This window comes from Populus alba, chromosome 2, assembly GCF_005239225.2.
Source record: "Populus alba chromosome 2, ASM523922v2, whole genome shotgun sequence".
NCBI lineage: Eukaryota > Viridiplantae > Streptophyta > Magnoliopsida > Malpighiales > Salicaceae > Populus > Populus alba.
This window is the reverse complement of record NC_133285.1, coordinates 10,407,833-10,425,206: the sequence shown is the minus strand read 5'-3', so window position 1 is coordinate 10,425,206 and position 17,374 is coordinate 10,407,833. Positions and strand designations below refer to the sequence as shown.

At 27.9% G+C, this 17,374-nt stretch overlaps 1 long non-coding RNA gene across 1 annotated transcript; it reads left to right on the top strand.

The window, feature by feature from the left end:
* Nucleotides 1-7,659: 7,659 nt before the first annotated feature.
* LOC140955237 (uncharacterized) lies at nt 7,660-11,711 on the top strand. The gene is made up of 2 exons (XR_012169053.1): nt 7,660-7,766; nt 11,503-11,711. It is a non-coding gene; the product is annotated as an uncharacterized lncRNA (long non-coding RNA).
* Nucleotides 11,712-17,374: the final 5,663 nt, after the last annotated feature.

Genomic DNA, 17,374 nt, shown 5'->3' with positions numbered 1-17,374 from the left:
GGAGTCCATGACCCAGGTCATGGATTTGGCAAGTTAAGTCACAAAAAACCGAGTTAATCCAATATGTCGACGTCTCAATACTTAAAAAAAAAAAGATGTCACTTGATTTTTTTTTTAAAGTTAAACCATGTTTTCACAAGTCTTCTAGGTTGCTTTTATACATGACAAGTCTACTATGTCATATCGGGATAACTCACACAATTTAATTTGAAACTCGAGCTAAATAAAAAGTCGTGTCAAAAGTTTTCAGGTTTGACCCACTAAGCCAAGTTTAATACCATAGAGTTCCGAGTTGACTTTGAAATTGTTCTTTACATTTAAGATTTTTTTTTGGTACAAACCCATAACATAACATGTGCAATAACCTAGTTTTAGAAAACACTAAGACATATGGTGTTTTTCCTATAGCACCTTCATTATAGACACATATGCACTGTGGATTCACTATGCACCAAGTACTATTTTTTTTTTTTTTTTTCACCCCTTTTATGTTTTTTTTTCCTTTCAATTTTGTCATTTTCAAGACAAAGTTTAAGGCCAGTTTAAGTTAAAATGTTATGGAAGAACAACATTAAAATACAGAGGACCAAAATGAAAAAACAATATACGTAAAATGGGTAGCAATTTCAAAGTTTGCATTCTCCCTTTTACTTTCCTAATTATACCTTTTTAGTTCCTAAATATTTTTGAAATTCTATTTTGATACACAACTTTATTTCTCTTATTTTCAAATCTTAATTATAGAGATGAGAGAAAAAAGTTAGCTGAATTCTGGTAATAAGAAAAGAAAGTTCTTGTTAGCACTAATTTTAAGCCATTAAAAAAAGTTAATCTTAGTGTCTATAGGTTCTATTCAACATGAGAAGTATATCTTGAGTGTTCTTTCACCCTTGAAATGTTTTGATTAGTATATTTGATCTTGGAAAAGTTTTGAATTTTGAGTTAATTACTTTTTTTTAGATAAATATTTTAGTTGTTTTTAAGGCACTAAAAGAGGTTTATGCGGGTCTTTAGAATATTTTTAGGTAAAAAAAAGATTGAAAGGAAATAATCTATTAGGACCAAACTCCTGGCACTTCTTGAAAGGGCTTTACTTTAATTTTTTTCCTTCTTAACTTCATCTAAATAAAAATCAAAAGAGTTTATTTATGTAAAAAATAATGTATCAATAATTTTTTTTTTTTTTTTAAGATTATGATAAGATTTTTCAATGATACAAGGGTTGTCAAAAAGTGTGGAAAGGCAAACAACAATCATTTGTGTTGTTTATATAAAAACACATTGGCTAGGTAAGCAAAAAAACAAAAACAAATAGACAAGTGTGTTGGCCTATTTTTTTAGCCATGGCGCGCCTTCCCTTATTTCCATTAGGTCAAGACTCTTAGGCTTCTCTTGGAAGGGCTCATTTTTTTGTTTTTAAACTTCATCTAAATAAATATCAAAGAATTTATTTTTGTAAGGAATAATGCATCATTGCTTTTTTTTTTTTTTAGATTATGACAACATAAATATTTTTTCACTTAACTTTGTTTTTTTAAATAACATATTTTTTTTCTATGAAGCTATTCTGGTCTCATGATTTAAGTTGAGAATTTGACGAGTTAACTTGGATTGGTTCAAGTTTTTTTTAAAATAAATATTGATTTTTTTTCAATATCATATTTTGACAATGAGTTGGTTATAAACTGGCCTTTGTATTGTTTTTTTTAACAGGGGATCCCGTTTTCATAACTCGAGTCACAAGTTTGGTTTTTTTTAATCTTTTTTTTTCAATTGATTTTTTTTTCATTTTTGTCCTTCAATATTTGATTAATTTGTGTTGATTTGTGTTTTATAAGGTTATCACGATCTCATTACTCGAGTCACAAGTTGATCTGAGTCAATCTAATATTTTTATTTTCTTATTTTTTTAAAACATGTCATTTAGTATATCACAATCTCAATGTTTTAAAAGTGTATCATCCAACATGCATTTGATTTTAGGTTTCCTAACATATTTATATTTTTTTATGGTTAGAAAAAAATATTTGACCCAACATAACGTGGGTCAAAGAGCTAGTATATACTAAATTATTTGAGGTATAACCCCAACTAAGTGAAGTGGTTTTTTTTAGCCAAACCCTTTTATGGGTCTCATTTATAGAATTAGGCTTAAAATTATGGTAAAAAAACCAAATTGAAAGAAACAAAGTTGAAATGTTAAACACAAAGAAAAAGTATATATAATCCCACATTATCGATAATTTTCATGTGGTTCTAAAAGTTTATTTTGTTCATTTTTAGTCTCTGGCTTTGAGAGAGGAAAGGGAGTCATCTAAAAACAATGAAAAGAGAGAGAGAAAAAAAATCATTGGTTAGGCCATTTTTTGGTGAGCAAACTTATTATTCTTAGTGTCAATGGGTTCGAATCGACGAGAAGAGTTTAATGACAATGGTTTTTCCTCTAAACATGTAAAACCCCGGATAATATTATTGATATTAATAAAAGTCAGGATTACAAAAAATGAGGAAAAGTGATAAATTAAATTATAAGAATGATGATATATTCGAGAATCTAAATTAAAATGTTTTGTTCAAGTGTTAATATATATTATATAAATAAATAAAATAAACACAAAAAATGTGAATAATGTTTTTTTAGAAGTGAATTTCATAAAAACTAAAAGTACGAACAAGTAACTTAGTGAAATTCGATATAACCCGGGCAAGATTTGACATAGACAGGTATCATGATTCAGAAAATTTTACCCAAAATATTAAAACTTACTGTTGAGGGATATAGAAGGCATTTTAAAAAAAAGTTAAAGAAATAATGTGTGCTAAAGTGTGCACGAAGAAGAAAACATTTAGGGATATGGATGATATTTTTTAAAAAACTTAATTATATATATGTGTGTGTGTGTGTGTGTGTGTGTGGGCACGCGTGTGTGCTATAAGGAGAAAAAAAGAAGAACAAAACTTGCTTTTCAAAGAGAAAGAAGAAGCATTCGGTCAGGAGAGGAAAAAAAAACAATTCTAAGGAAACTTTCTCAATACAAAAGTGTTAAAGCTTTGGCTATTGCTTGGTAAGGTACCCTCACACTTTTAAATAAGATTCTTGAAGAATAAATACTTTAAATTGATTTAACTTTGTGAAATGAGGAAATTAGGGTTCATGATAAATTTTGGAGAAAATTACAATTGATTGTGAAATTGTGTTAAGATTGTTGAAGTAAGTAGAGAAAATAGAAAATTATGGTAATTGAAGCAAAATTATAGGTGTTCTTAAAGAAGGGATTTTTTTGGAAAAATAATAAGAAGAAGAATAAAATTTAAGAATTTGAATAAGATTATGAGATTGTATAGGAAAGAGATGATATTAATGTTAAAGAGTGAATGGATCATGAAATTTTTATGTTTTCCTTTAATTTTAAATTTTGGTAAAATAAATTAAACAAATACATATATATATATATATATATATACATATATATATATATATATATATTGTCTTGAATGATGAATGTTGTGTGTTAAAATGTGAAAATTGAAAGAATAGGAAAGGAAATTTACAAAAGGAAGAAGAGATTTTTTCATGTTTCTCTTCTAAATTTTTATTTTGGCAAATGAAAGGATAATTGGAAGGATTTTATTTATTGAGTGTTTCGATATGGAAAGTAGAATAATGATGTGATATACATGTCAATTCAGGAGAGGTTTCCAGGCCGACACCACAGCAGAGAACTTCGGCTCGAGTTCAGTCGTCAGGTAATTACACGATATTCGAATTAAACATTAGACAATATGTATTTTTTTTATTTGAGTGATTATGGTTAATATATTAGAAATTATTATGTTGTTTACTTGAGAAAATAAGATATGCGATATGATGAATTAATTCCTGAATGAATGGGATTAGTGCCCTGGTGAATGGGCGTGGTAAGAAATTGAATCCCTAGTTAATGAGATTAGTACCTTGGTGAATGGGTAAATTGTTGAACTAATTCCTGATTTAATGGAATTAGTGCCATGGAAAATTTGCGAGATGAAGAATTAATTCCATAGTTAATAGGATTTGTACCCTGATGAATGAGTGAAATGTTAAATTAATTTTTGGACTGATGACAATAGTGCTTATTGAATGGATTGTTAGAAAAATTAGTCATCTATTAGTGAATGTAATGCTGTGTTAATTGGGTGATAGGAATAATTATATTTTATTGATGTAAAAAAAAATAATAGATTATTATGAAATTTAATTGATATATAATACTAGATGAGCAAGTTAATTTAATGATCTTTTGACTAAATTTACAAAAAAGAAAGGAAGAAAGAAAGAAAAGTAGAAAGAATTTTATGAATGTCTTTTTTTTTTTTTTAATTTGTCTAATTGAATTATTGTATTAAATATATTTTCAGGTACATCCCCCAACCGGACTGAACAGTAGATTAGTTTTCCTTATATTTTGTTAGATATCATGTTGTAATGAATAAATTTATCATTTTCTTATATAATATAATGCGTTTACAATTTATGGAAAGCGTTTTTGTGTAGTATAATCTTAATTATGAATTTCTTCTTTAATTATGAATTTATTTCGATTATAATTTCGTTAATGGTCCTTATTTATAAATATTTGAATTGTGTAATGTATTTCAGTTACCATTTTTAAAATAATTCTTTAGATTTCATCCATGTAAATGTGGGATATTGAATTGTTTAGACATGTGTGAATTTGATTATTGAGAAGTTGTGATGTAATGAGAGGAGGATGTCCTAGATGATAGGACAAGTACAATATTTGTTAATTGGGGATTGTGAAAGAAGAGTCAATAACTTGGTACCTAAAAATATAGAGGAAAACTCTGCCAAATTTTTTATTGATTACAGAAAAAAAATCCCTTATTTTAATTGAATTATTATGTCCTTGCTCTTTGTTTTTTGAATACAAATATTGAGGTTGTTACAAAACATCTATGAAAGAAGAAGATCAATCTCAATTTAAAGATTTTTATTCTATTCATTTTCATTTTTACGTGATTTTAGAGGTTATAGGTGGTTTGGATGGTTTTTTTTTATATGAAAATTGTTTTTCAACCAAAAAAGCCTCCCTTTGTTTTTCTAACCAATTTAGTAATGGTTGGAATTTGAGTATGTAAGGCAACAAATGATGCGCCCTGTTATTTTTTTTTAAAAATAAAATAAAATAAAATAAAAGGGGAATGTTTTTTTAGTCCATATCTTTAAAAAAAAAAAAAAAGTATGGCCTCGGTGCACATGCCTTTCTTAGGCTCAAGCATATGGGTTTACACACACACACACACACACATGCTAAGCCACCTAAGCCCGTGCACTAGACCTGATCTTTTTTTTTATGTGCTTTTTATTTCCTGATTTCATCATTCAAATTGAGTTTTTTGTTGAGTTTTTTTTTAAAAAAAAATTATTATTCAATATTTGATTGATTTTAAATTGATCTTCATATTTTGTCATCATATAATAAAATAAAAAATATTATTGAACCCAATGAAGTTCATAACCTGGGTCATGGGCTTGATGAGTTATCTTGGGTTGACCAAAGTCTATCTCCTTCTCGGTGTTTTAAAAAAATTTCATTATGGGATATTTTTAAAGTCAAACAATGATTTTACCGATTGTCCAAGTTGTTTTTGAACCTGCACGCTTGGACTCTTTTTTTGTCATTTGTTTTTTTTCCTTTGTCTTTTTTTGTTTCTTAACCCGTGAAGTCAACTGGGTCACGCAAAGAAAACTCCCACATGATTTAATTTAAAATACAATCTAGGCAAATAGTCGAGTCAGGATATTCAAATTTGATCCATTAGACTAGATTTAATGACAATTACAAAAAGTTCCTCACCACTTAGATATTTGTTTTATATTTAAATAAAATTCACTGTGACCTAGCATGGCTAGTTATCTAGTGTTACCTAAGCCATCTTACTTATTATGATATTTAGTTGCATTTTAATATGGAACGAATATGTTTATAAAATAGATAGAAAGTAAATTTCATGAAAAAAGCTCAAACATATTAAGTATATATTATAATAAAATAACCTTAATTTTAGATTTGATTATTGAATTAAACTAAAATTTAGTAAGAAGATTCTACATGACGAGTTCTATAATACATCATCTTGTTGTAATCATTCAAAATCAAGAAGCCCTTCAAATTAGACCATGAAATTGTTGTTTTTTATGTTTTAATTATTTTTATAGTTGATTTTGGATTCTTATTATTCTATAAAGTTTTAAGTTCTTTTGGTTATGTTGGTTTTTACCTTTATATAAATTGTTTGTGTGCTATTTGTTTTTAGCAAATTATTGAATTAAAAGATTTTTTTTAGAAACATAATAAGAGTTTTTAATTATTAATTTCTCTACAATTTAAAACTTTAACCTTAAAATTTGAGAACCCTATTGTTTATTAACTAAGCATTACTCTATTCTATCAAGAACAAAAAAGAAATTTGTATTTAAATGATGTGTTTTTACAAAAAGAAAAAGAAAAAAGAAAAAAGAAAACAGAAAAAGAAAATATGAAAAAAATAAATTTATGTTTAAATGATATTTTTTTTTTACAATTAAAGAAAAAGAAAAAGAGTTTCTCTCTGTTTCCAAGGACAAACCTATAAGTTGGAAAACATGAAAAAGTTGTTTTCCAAATTTCCCCATTCTTTTGACTAGGCTGGAAAACACGTTTCATTAAGACCCCGTTTGTTTGCAGGAAAGTAGTTTTTTTTTTAAAGTAAATTTTGGAAAAGTGAATTATTTTTCGATGTTTAGAAGTGTAATGGAAAATAAGTTTGGAAAATACTTTCCAGTGTTTGGTTATGTCATGGAAAATGAGCTGTAAAATAACTTATTAATATTTTTTTTTTTTAAGTTTATTAAAATAATAAGGGACAAATCTTATAAATTAAAAAGTTGAACGAGAATGAAATTGAAAAAAAAATAATTTCAGAAATTATCTCAAATAAAATAAATAATAATCAAAATAATAGAGATCAAAATCTAAAAAAAAAAATTAAGAGATGAAGAAATTAAAATAATAATAATTAACATTTCATAAATTATTTCAAATATAATAAGTAACAATTAAAAAAAATGAGGATCAAATTTGATAGATAAAAAAATTTCAATTAAAAAATGATAAGGGAAAAGCAAATAATAATTATAAAAATGAGGACCAAAGTTAATATAAAAATTAAATACTAAGGGATGAAATTGAAAAAAAAATATTCAAAACAAAAAATATATATAGCAATTAAAATTTTGAGGACCAAATTTGATATAATCAGCAAATAATATGATATTTTTAAAATTTTTTAATAACTTCTAGAAAGTGTTTTCTACCCAAAATAAAAAAAAAATACTTTCTTAGAAATCAAGCCAAATTTTCTTTTAATCGGAAAGTATTTTTCGTTAACTAACTTTTTTAATGACAAACAAGCACAAGAAAGTTTGGAAAGTGATTTTTTAAAAACTATTTTTTAGAAAACAAACGCAGCTTAAGTTTTTTCATCTTATAATTGTTTTGACAAAAATACCTCTTACTTTTCATCTTATTATAATTATACCATCTATATATTCTCACCCTTTTTTCATATGTAGTCGTTCTTCTCCTCTTCCATTCTCCATCCATCGACAATACCTCCACCACCACCACCACCACCAACATCGCTTTCAGCAGCAGCAGCAACATCGCTTTCAATTCCGTTGTAGAGTTGGCAGGTCACTGCTGTGTACGAGAACCATATCAAAGGTCAGACATGGGTCATGTTGTGGATGTTCTTTATTCTCTGGTAGAAGAGATCTACTCCACCGCATTTATTTTCGAAAGGGTGGATAATTGCTAATTTTCAGTCACGGTCTAGAGCGAGAATTGAATTGTCGAAAAATTATGAGTTTTTTTTTCCCCCGGGAATATCCGATAGGATAATTCTAATATCTAGAGGAATTGATGATGGGTTGAAGATTGTGGAGCTTATAATTGCTAAATTGCTCAGGGAGGTATAAGATGTATGTTTTCTAACGTTAATAGTTGCCAGCATGATTAAAATCATACATGAATGTTGGTGTGTGAGGCAATGTATTTGCTCTGTATTTAATTCCATGAAAAATCATAGCATCCCTACTTGGTGTTCATAGTTTTATCCCCAGAATTGTGTTTTGGGAACCACCAGAGTTCTTAAGACATGCATGGTTTTGATCTAGAAATGTCCTTGCCACAGCCACTCAACAAGTTTCATCACATAAATACCTTCATGTCAGCAAATCCAAGCTACGACAACTCCCTCAGTACTCTATCATTGTATCCTGGATAATAATAAAGAAATTAATTTTGGTTTAATCTATGCCCTGATCAACACCTATTCTTCTGTGTGATTTTGCAGAGCAAAAATGTTTCCTACTTCTTGGTTTCTTTGTTTTCAATCCATTTCCACTATAAAAACTCTATGATTTCTTGATTTCTTTGCTTTCAATCCATTAACAACATGAATTCATTTACATCAATATCTCATGACATATGAAGCACTTCAATGATGAGCGGTGATTCAAAATTATTATTATTATAGGAACAATTATGGATGTTTTAACAGTAACTCGTAAGACAACATTTAGGGTTTTTGTTTAATGTTTGTAATAATAAAAATTACTAATTAGGTTAAACCATGGTTGAAAAAGGAGTTAATATAAGTTTCAAAACATAAATTAAACATGTCCTAGGAAAATATTTAAAAATTAGCTATTTTTTCATTTGAGGATTTTTTAGGGTTTTCAAGAAAACATTAGTGATTGTTTTTCCACTGGCCAAAACCCATTTGGGATTTTGAATATCGAAGCTTGAACAAAAAATAATAATAATGAATTTTTAGGGATTTAAGCTCCAATATCTATGAGTTAAAATTTTAAACATTCTTTAATATAATATACATAAGATTATTTTGGTTATTTCGTTTGATTTGAGAAATTTTTTTTTTTTTTTAACTCAGAATACTTTATGTAATTTTTTTAAACAATAAAAATAAAATATAAAATAAAGTAAACTATATGATGATGAAGGTCACACAAACTTGTTGGAATGATAAGCAGGTCAAAGAATATGAACACCATCAAAATATAGAAAAGAGATTTCTGTTTATTTTTATATTTTAAAAAGTATTTTTAAAAATAATTGAAATTGTTTTATTTTTTTTGCTTCAAATTAATATATTTTTTAGTGTTTTTAGATTTTTTTGATGTGCTGATGTTAAATATAAAATTTTTAAAAATAAAAAAAATATTATTTTGATATATTTTCAAATAAAAAGTACTTTAAAAAAACAACTACAACTATACTCCTAAACATATTTTATAAGGATTTGGAATGGGTGAAATGTTCCACCCCAAATAAGCAATTATTTTTCCATATAAGTTGACCCAAGAATTGGAAAAGCCATTTAAATACCATGCTCTGTTCAATTAATTTATGTTTTTATTTGAGTATATTTTTTTCAGGAGCTTTATGCATTTACCAATTTGACTCATTTTTGTTATGGATCAGTTTCATTGCAGTATGTAAAGCATGGATTTGTAGGAAGTCCGATATATATCACTAAATGAAACAAAAATTAAAGTTTAACAATAATACATATTAAAATAATAGATTTTTTTTATGTTTTATTCATTATAAATCAAACAGTATATATAGTATTATCTTATACATCATTATTAAATGTAATTTATTTTCATTCCCAAATTAGTTCAGCCCAATTATTTTGGCTAAGAGAACATCAAGTATCATAGTTTTTAAAATCCGGTTTAGCCTGGTAGGTCAATTCTTGTCGGGTTTAATGAAAAAAAAAAAAAAACTCGAGTGATCCTGTTAAAAACCCGATTGCAATTCATTAACTATTTATTTATTTATAAAAAATGATGTCGTTTTATAATGGAATTTGAATTGAGAGTGCAAACCAAATCTGCTTGTATAATTTTTATAAATACTTCATGCAAATAAATCTTATTTATATCAAATATAAAATAAAAAAAATAAAAAATAATAATAATCTCTTTAAACATTATAAAAATACTAAAAAATTAAAAAAATGAACTAATATTTTTTTTTTTAAAAAAAATGAACTAAAAAAACTTACAACATTAAAGAAAGGGGTATTAGAATACTAAATGGAGGCTATAATCTGAATCATGAGTTTGGTGAGTTAAGCTGCAAAATTAAGGTCGATCTAATATATAATTGTCTTAATATTAAAAAAGAAAGATGTCATCTTCATTTTTTTTTTTAAAGTCAAACCATGTTTTTTTAATTGTTTGTTCGGGTTGTCTTTGAATCCACTAAATCGATTAGGTCACTCCAAGACAACTCTCACTAAATTAATTTTAAAAACCAATCTAGGCAAGGAGTCAACCCGAGATGTTCCAAGATGAATCAACTAGGTTGGGCCCATATTTTTTCTTTCCTTTCCTTTTTTTTTTTTTTTTAAAAAATCATCTTCTATTTTTTTTTCTTTCAAATGAATTCTTTTGGGCTTTTTTTTTTTTAATTTTGTTTTTCAAACATTTAGTTGATTTTGAATTGGTCTTCAAATTTATTTTTGTTTGCTTTTTTATTTTTTTTTAATGAAGTATTATAGTTTCAAACAAACATCTATTTTTTAGTGCTTTTTTTTTTTATCATATCATTAAATAGAAAATAGTTAAGAAAAACAAAGATCGTAAACTAAATGGAGTTTATGATTTGGATCACGTATTTGATAGGTTAAGCTATAAAATCTAAGTTGATCTAATATGTCATTGTTTTAATATTAAAAGGAAAGATGTCACCTTGGATTTTTTTAAAGCCAAACCTTTTTTTTTTTACTTGTTTTTCAAGTTGTTTTTAAATCCACCAAGTCGACTGTGTCACTGATTAATACTTAAAAGTGCATTTTTTTTCAAGGTTTTATATCATTATTTTGCACTTGAAGTATCAATAACTCCTCAACTAAAGCATATTTTATAATAACAAGTCTGATACTATAAGATACCTTAATTTATGGTAAATGATCATCTTAAATGCAGGCCTATCATATAAATGAAAGAATTGATTGATGAGTTTAAGTACTGAAATTGAAAGAACAAAGAAAGGGCCAAACTTAGAAAAGAGATGTTGGTTCAATCCAAACTGGAACACTGTTTGGTAATTGGGTCATATATGGAGCTGTAGATCTCGGATTTAGGTCTTTTTTTATATGTATGGAAAGCTAAGACATATGCCTAAAACTTTCATGAGGAGTCCAAGATTTAAAAAAGGCCGTTTTCAAGTCCAAATTGTAGCAACAACGGAGAAGTTCAAATCTATCCTGCAACCCAGACATTGTTCAGTGTTCAGCCCATATCTTGAGTTCTAGAAATCCAAATGACCTTAATTTTTTTTTTTTTGGAAAGTTGAGACAATTTTCTAGAACTTCCATGAGTAAAGTTGGTTCAAATTCTGACGTTATCAATGACGTTTTGTTCAGACAAGAAGAGAAGGATTGTCACCAAGTCAAGATGTGGTCACCCACTCAACAATTATTTATCAAATCAATAGTTCTAAATTTTGACCTATAAAAGGAGGCATTTGCCATATATTTAGGCATCTTGGTTGTTCAGATCAAAATCATGCTCTTTATTTTTTTATTTTTTTTTTGTAATGTTTAAGTTTTATTTCATGTTATATTTTCCTTAATCTCTTGTTTATGCTTTTCATTTCCTTTACTATACTTATGTTCTTATGTTGTTTATTTATATTTATCTTCTTCATTATGTTTAGCTAAGTTTATTATGTTAAGGTGAAAATATTTTACTAATAGTGTTAGAATATGTATAATTTAAATTCAACATGGATTTCAATGTTTATATCCAAGAAAGTTTGTTATTAACATGTCTTATCTTTTTTATGTTATTAATTCTTAATACCGTGCTTGTTAAATGGTTAATCTAAATTTGTGTTGTATAACACTTGGTACAACAAATGTTTGGTCCTTTCTTAGCCAACCGTATGGTATAACCTATATATGTGCTTTGAAACGAACTTGATTTGTTGTTAACATAAGTTAACATCATAAATTCCTGATAATATTTAAAAGTATGGTGTTACTTAAATAAGATAATTAATATGATTATGTTAAAAATTTATAATGAACTATTAAGGATAAATAATCCGATTGGAACCTCTTTATTTTATGTGATTTTCAGTTGATTAATGAAAAAAAATTTATACTATACTTATTTCTAATACTATTAGTGGATTCTCTAACATTGACAATTGTTTTATCATTTTATATATATATATATATATATATATATATATATATAATATATATATATATATATATAAAATAAAACAAAGAGTTTATGGAATTTTATGGGATATTGATGTAAGGATTAAATAATGATAAAACAATTGTCAATGTTAGAGAATCCACTAATAGTATTAGAAATAAGTATAGTATAAATTTTTTTCATTAATCAACTGAAAATCACACACAAAGGATGTCGCACCCGACATCGCGGCGGCCCTAAAAAATAATTGTCTTGAATTATTATGGAAAAAGAACATATTTTTGGCATCCGGTTCTTTTAGGAAAAATGTCTCGTTTGAGGAGTCGCCACCTAGTATTATGGTCACTAGGAACCCTAACTGGTCAACAGAGATTCTATGGTTCGGGATTGGTTACGTAAAAGGGAAGATATTATCACCCCTTAAACATTCTGCCTAAGGCAAACTGCATTGCTGGTTTTGTCTTAAATTGCTAAATGTTTATTAGTTTATGCTGTGATGATTTGTTTAAATATTCCTGACTCTGGCGCCAGTGAATATTCGAGCTCGAATAATTCCAACTCTGGCGTTGGTAAAAATTCGTAGCTACGACAAAAAATAGATCAATATATTTTTTTTATTTCCTACTCTAATGCCAGTGAATAAATAAATAAAAAATAAATTTATTTTTTACGCATGCACATATTTTTTATTTTTTAGCTAAATAAAATAAAAATACAACGAATAAAAATAATATAAATTTAAACTGGTATTTTTATTCCTGACTCTGGCGTCAGTGAATAAACCAATAAATTTACATTATTTTTATTCATGCATACACATTTTTTATTTTTTTATTTTTCTGCTTTTTATTTTTTCTATTTTTTATTTTTTTTGGGCTGGGCCCAGCTCAGCCCACATGGGCTGGGCTAGACCCAGCCCAGCCCAGCCCAGCCTGGCGCCAGCGTGCGTGAATTGTTCACGCACGCTGGCTACAGTCAGTGTTAATTAAATTTCAAATGCACAGTGTTGGGGGAATTAAAATTGTAAGCAGGGGAAATGATGCAACTGACCTGTAACTGTTGGAGACAAAGTCGATGGCGATGAAGACGTGGCGTTGATGGTCGAACGGGCACTCTCTCCTCTACTTCCTCTTCTGTTCGTCTGCTGTTCTTTTTTCTTTTTCTTTTTCCCTGCTTTCTCGGTCCTTGTGATGAAGAAAAGAGGACGGTGCTGGCTTATCCTTTCGAATTTGGGTTTGGTTTCAGTCTGTGTTCGGCTCTGTGATCTGCCGATTCTCTCCCCAGTTTTGGTGTTTCGGTTCCTGCTCTGCCCACTGTTTTTTTCTTGTTTCAGCCCCCCTTGGTGTCTGCTTCGTTTATGTTTTTTTTTCGTTTCTGTGATCCCCCTGGTTCTGTTTCTTCCTCCCCGTTTCCCTGGTTTTTTTTTTCGAGTCTGGGTTTTAGCTTCTCCCTCTCTTTCGGTTTTGGGTTGTTCTTCACTGGTTTTTTTTGCTCTGTTTCTTTTCGGTTTTTTTCGTCCCCTTTTCAGTCCATTTCCCCCCCTCCTGTTGGCTGTGATTCCCTCTCCTTTTATAAGGCCAAAATCAGTGGTAACGGCCGGCCTCCTCAACGCCTTGTAACCGACCTTTTAAGCGCCTTCAATGATGAAGCTTAAACGTTGGCTGGAAACCGATGAAACGGAGGAAGAAGACAGTGAACAGTTTTGTCCAAGAAACGGCAACGTTTTCCCATTCAACTGCTATTTATGATTTGGTCCTTGAAGTTTTTGAAATTTTTGTAATCAAGCCCTTGGATATACTTTAATTGGACCCCTGCATTTCAGCGCTTTTTACAAAACAATCCTTGGACTTTAACCTGATGTAATTCTGCCCCCCGATTAACCCCAAACTTTAGTAATTCTTCAATTAAGTCCCTGCTTTAATTAATTTAATTAAATCCAAGTCCAATTAAGCCTCAAAACTTATCAATTCTCCAATTAAACCCTTAATTGGATTAATTAAATTAATTCCAAGCTTAATTAAGTCTCAAAACTTATTAATTCTCCAATTAAATCCTTGATTGGGTGAATTAAATTAATTTCAAGCTTAATTAAGTCTAAAAATTTATCAATTCTCCAATTAAACCATTAATTGGATTAAATAAATTAATTCCAAGCTTAATTAGATTAATTCCAAAGTTTAATTAAACCCCAAAACTTCCAATCATATTGCCCTTAACCCAAAATTTAATTCATTCTTCATTTATTTCATTTTACTTGTTTTCTTATCATTATTATTATTATTTTTTTTTCATCAATTTTTTTTATCCTTTTCAATAAATAAAATAATAATAATAAAATGGTCAAAAATTGGGTTATGACAAAGGATATATATATATTATTTTTAATTTATATAGTTCACCTCCTTGTGGTTCGACCTCAGTCTTACCGGGTTATTTATTATTTCGACACTCCTGCACTTGGGAGAATATATCAATCTTTTGATCGTGCCAATCACATCGAGACAACTTCGACTTGGGTTGATTTAAAACCCATGCTAGTAAAGGTGTTAGGTCAATAGGTTTCAAGGCTGACCTCTTGGGTTGAGCCCTTTTTATTTTCTTTTTCTTTTTTAAATTCTATCTTCTAATTATTTTCTTTCAATTGAATCCTTTTTCCAATTTTATCTTTGAATATTTAGTTGATTTTGAATTAGTCGTTATGATTTATTTTTTATGAAATATCATTGTCTCAAACAACCTTCTTGACATTTTGTTAGTATTCAATTTTGCAAGCATCTATTTTTTTTATCATATTATTAAGTAAAAAATAGTTAAAAAAATTTATGAAACTGAGTGGAGTCTATGATTTGGGTCACAGGCTTGACAGGTTAAACTGTGAAGTCTAAGTCGATTTAATATGTCTTCAATTTTAATATTAAAATGAAAGATTTCATCTTGAATTTTTTTAAAAGCCAAACATGTTTTTTTACTTGTTTTCATGTTGTCTTTGAACTCTCCACGTCAAAAGGGTTATGTTGAGGCAACTTTTCATGTGGATAATTTTGAACTCAAGATAGATAAAGAGTTAAGTCAAGAGGTTTCAAAGGTTGACCCACTAAGTTAGGCCCTCCTTTTGTTTTGTTTTTTTTTTTTTTAAATCATCTTCCATTTTTTTTTTCTTTTTATTGAATCATTTTTAGTTTTTTTTTTTTCAAATTTTATCTTTCAACAATTGTCTAATTTTGAATTGGTCTTCATAATTATTTTTTATTTAGTTTCTATGAGGTATCGTAGTTTTAAACAAAATTCATGATATTTTGTTAGTGCTCAATTTTACAAGCGTCTATTTTTTTTTTATCATATCTTTAAGTAAAAAATAATTAAAAAAAAAAACAAAGTTATTAATTTGAGAGGAGTCTATAATCTAGATCATGAGTTTGACGAGTTAAACTGAGAAGTCTAAGTTGATCTAATATGTCATCGTCTCAATATTAAAAGGAAAGATATCATCTTGAAACTTTTTTTAAAAGTCAAACACGGTTTTCACCATTTTTCTGTGTTATTTTTTAACTCATCAAGTTAATTGGGTCACATTGAGGCAGCTCTTACGTGGGTTAATTTTAAATCTAGGATAGACAAAAAGTCTGGTCGAGAGGTTTTAAGATTAATCTGGTAGGTTGAGCTCTCTTTTTTTTTTTTTTTTAATTCTATCTTTTAATTCTATCTTTTTCAATTGAATCCTTTTTTTACTTTTTTTTTTCCAATTTCATATTTTAATATATAATTGATTTTGAATTGGTATTCATAATTTGTTTTGGTTTAGTTTATATGATGTATCACAGTTTCAAACAAATATCCCGATATTTTTGTTGATGCTCAATTTTACAAGCATCAATTTTTTGTTATCATATATTAAGTAAACAATAGTTAAAAAATAAAAAAAAAACAAAGATGGAGTCTATCACGGGTTTGGTGGGGTTAAGCTTTGAAATCTAGGTTGATCTAATATTTCATTGTCTCATTATTAAAAATAAAGATGTCATTTTAAAATCTTTTTAAAGCCAAACATGTTTTTCACTTTGTCTTTAACCTTGCCAAATAAAATAAGTTACGTTAAGGCAACTTTCATATGGGTTAATTTTAAACTCAGGATAGACAAGGAGTTGATTCAAGAGGTTTCAAAGTTGACTTGATGGGCTGGGCCCCTTTTTTATTTCCTTTTTTTTTAATAAATTCCATCTTCCATTTTTTTTTTTTCAATTAAATCCTTTTTTTCCTTTTTTTCCTTTCCAATTTCATCTTATAAACATTTTAATTGGTCTTTATAATTTGTTTTTGGTGTACTTTCCATAAAGTATCACAGTCTAAATAAATATTCCTGATATTTTGTTTGTGCTTAATTTTATGAGCGCTTAATTTTTTTTATTTCATATTATTAAGTAAAAAATAGTTTTAAAAAAAACAAAGATGTTTAAACTAAGTGAAGTCTACAAATCTAGATCACGAGTTTGATGGGTTTAAGCTGCAAAGTTTAGGTCGATCTAATATATTTGTCATCTCGATATTAAAAAAGAAAGATGTCATCTTGAAAATTTTTTTTAAAGCCAAACCATGCTTTTTACGAGGTTATCCGTATTGTTTTTAAACTCGCCAAGTCAATTGGGTCACGTCTAGACAACTTTCATGAGAGTTAATCTTAGACCCAAGCTAGGCATGAAATCGAATGGAGAGGTTTCAAGGTTTACCCATTGTGTTGGGCTCTTTTTTTCTTTCATTTTTTTTTAAAAATTCAATCTTCCAATTTCTTTTTTCTTTTAATTGAATCCTTTTTGCCTTTTGTTTTCAATTTCATTTTTCAACTTTTGATTGGTTTTGAATTGATCTTTATAATTTGTATTTGTTTACTCTCTAGGAGGTCTTGTCATCTCAAACAAACATCGTTACTTTTGGTTGATGCTCAATTGTACGAGCGTCTATTTTTGTTACCATATCATTAAGTAAAAAAATAAAAAACTTGTGAAACCAAGTGGAGTCTGTGATCTGGATTGTAAAGTTTGACATATGAAGCCAAGAAGCCTGGGTTTGATT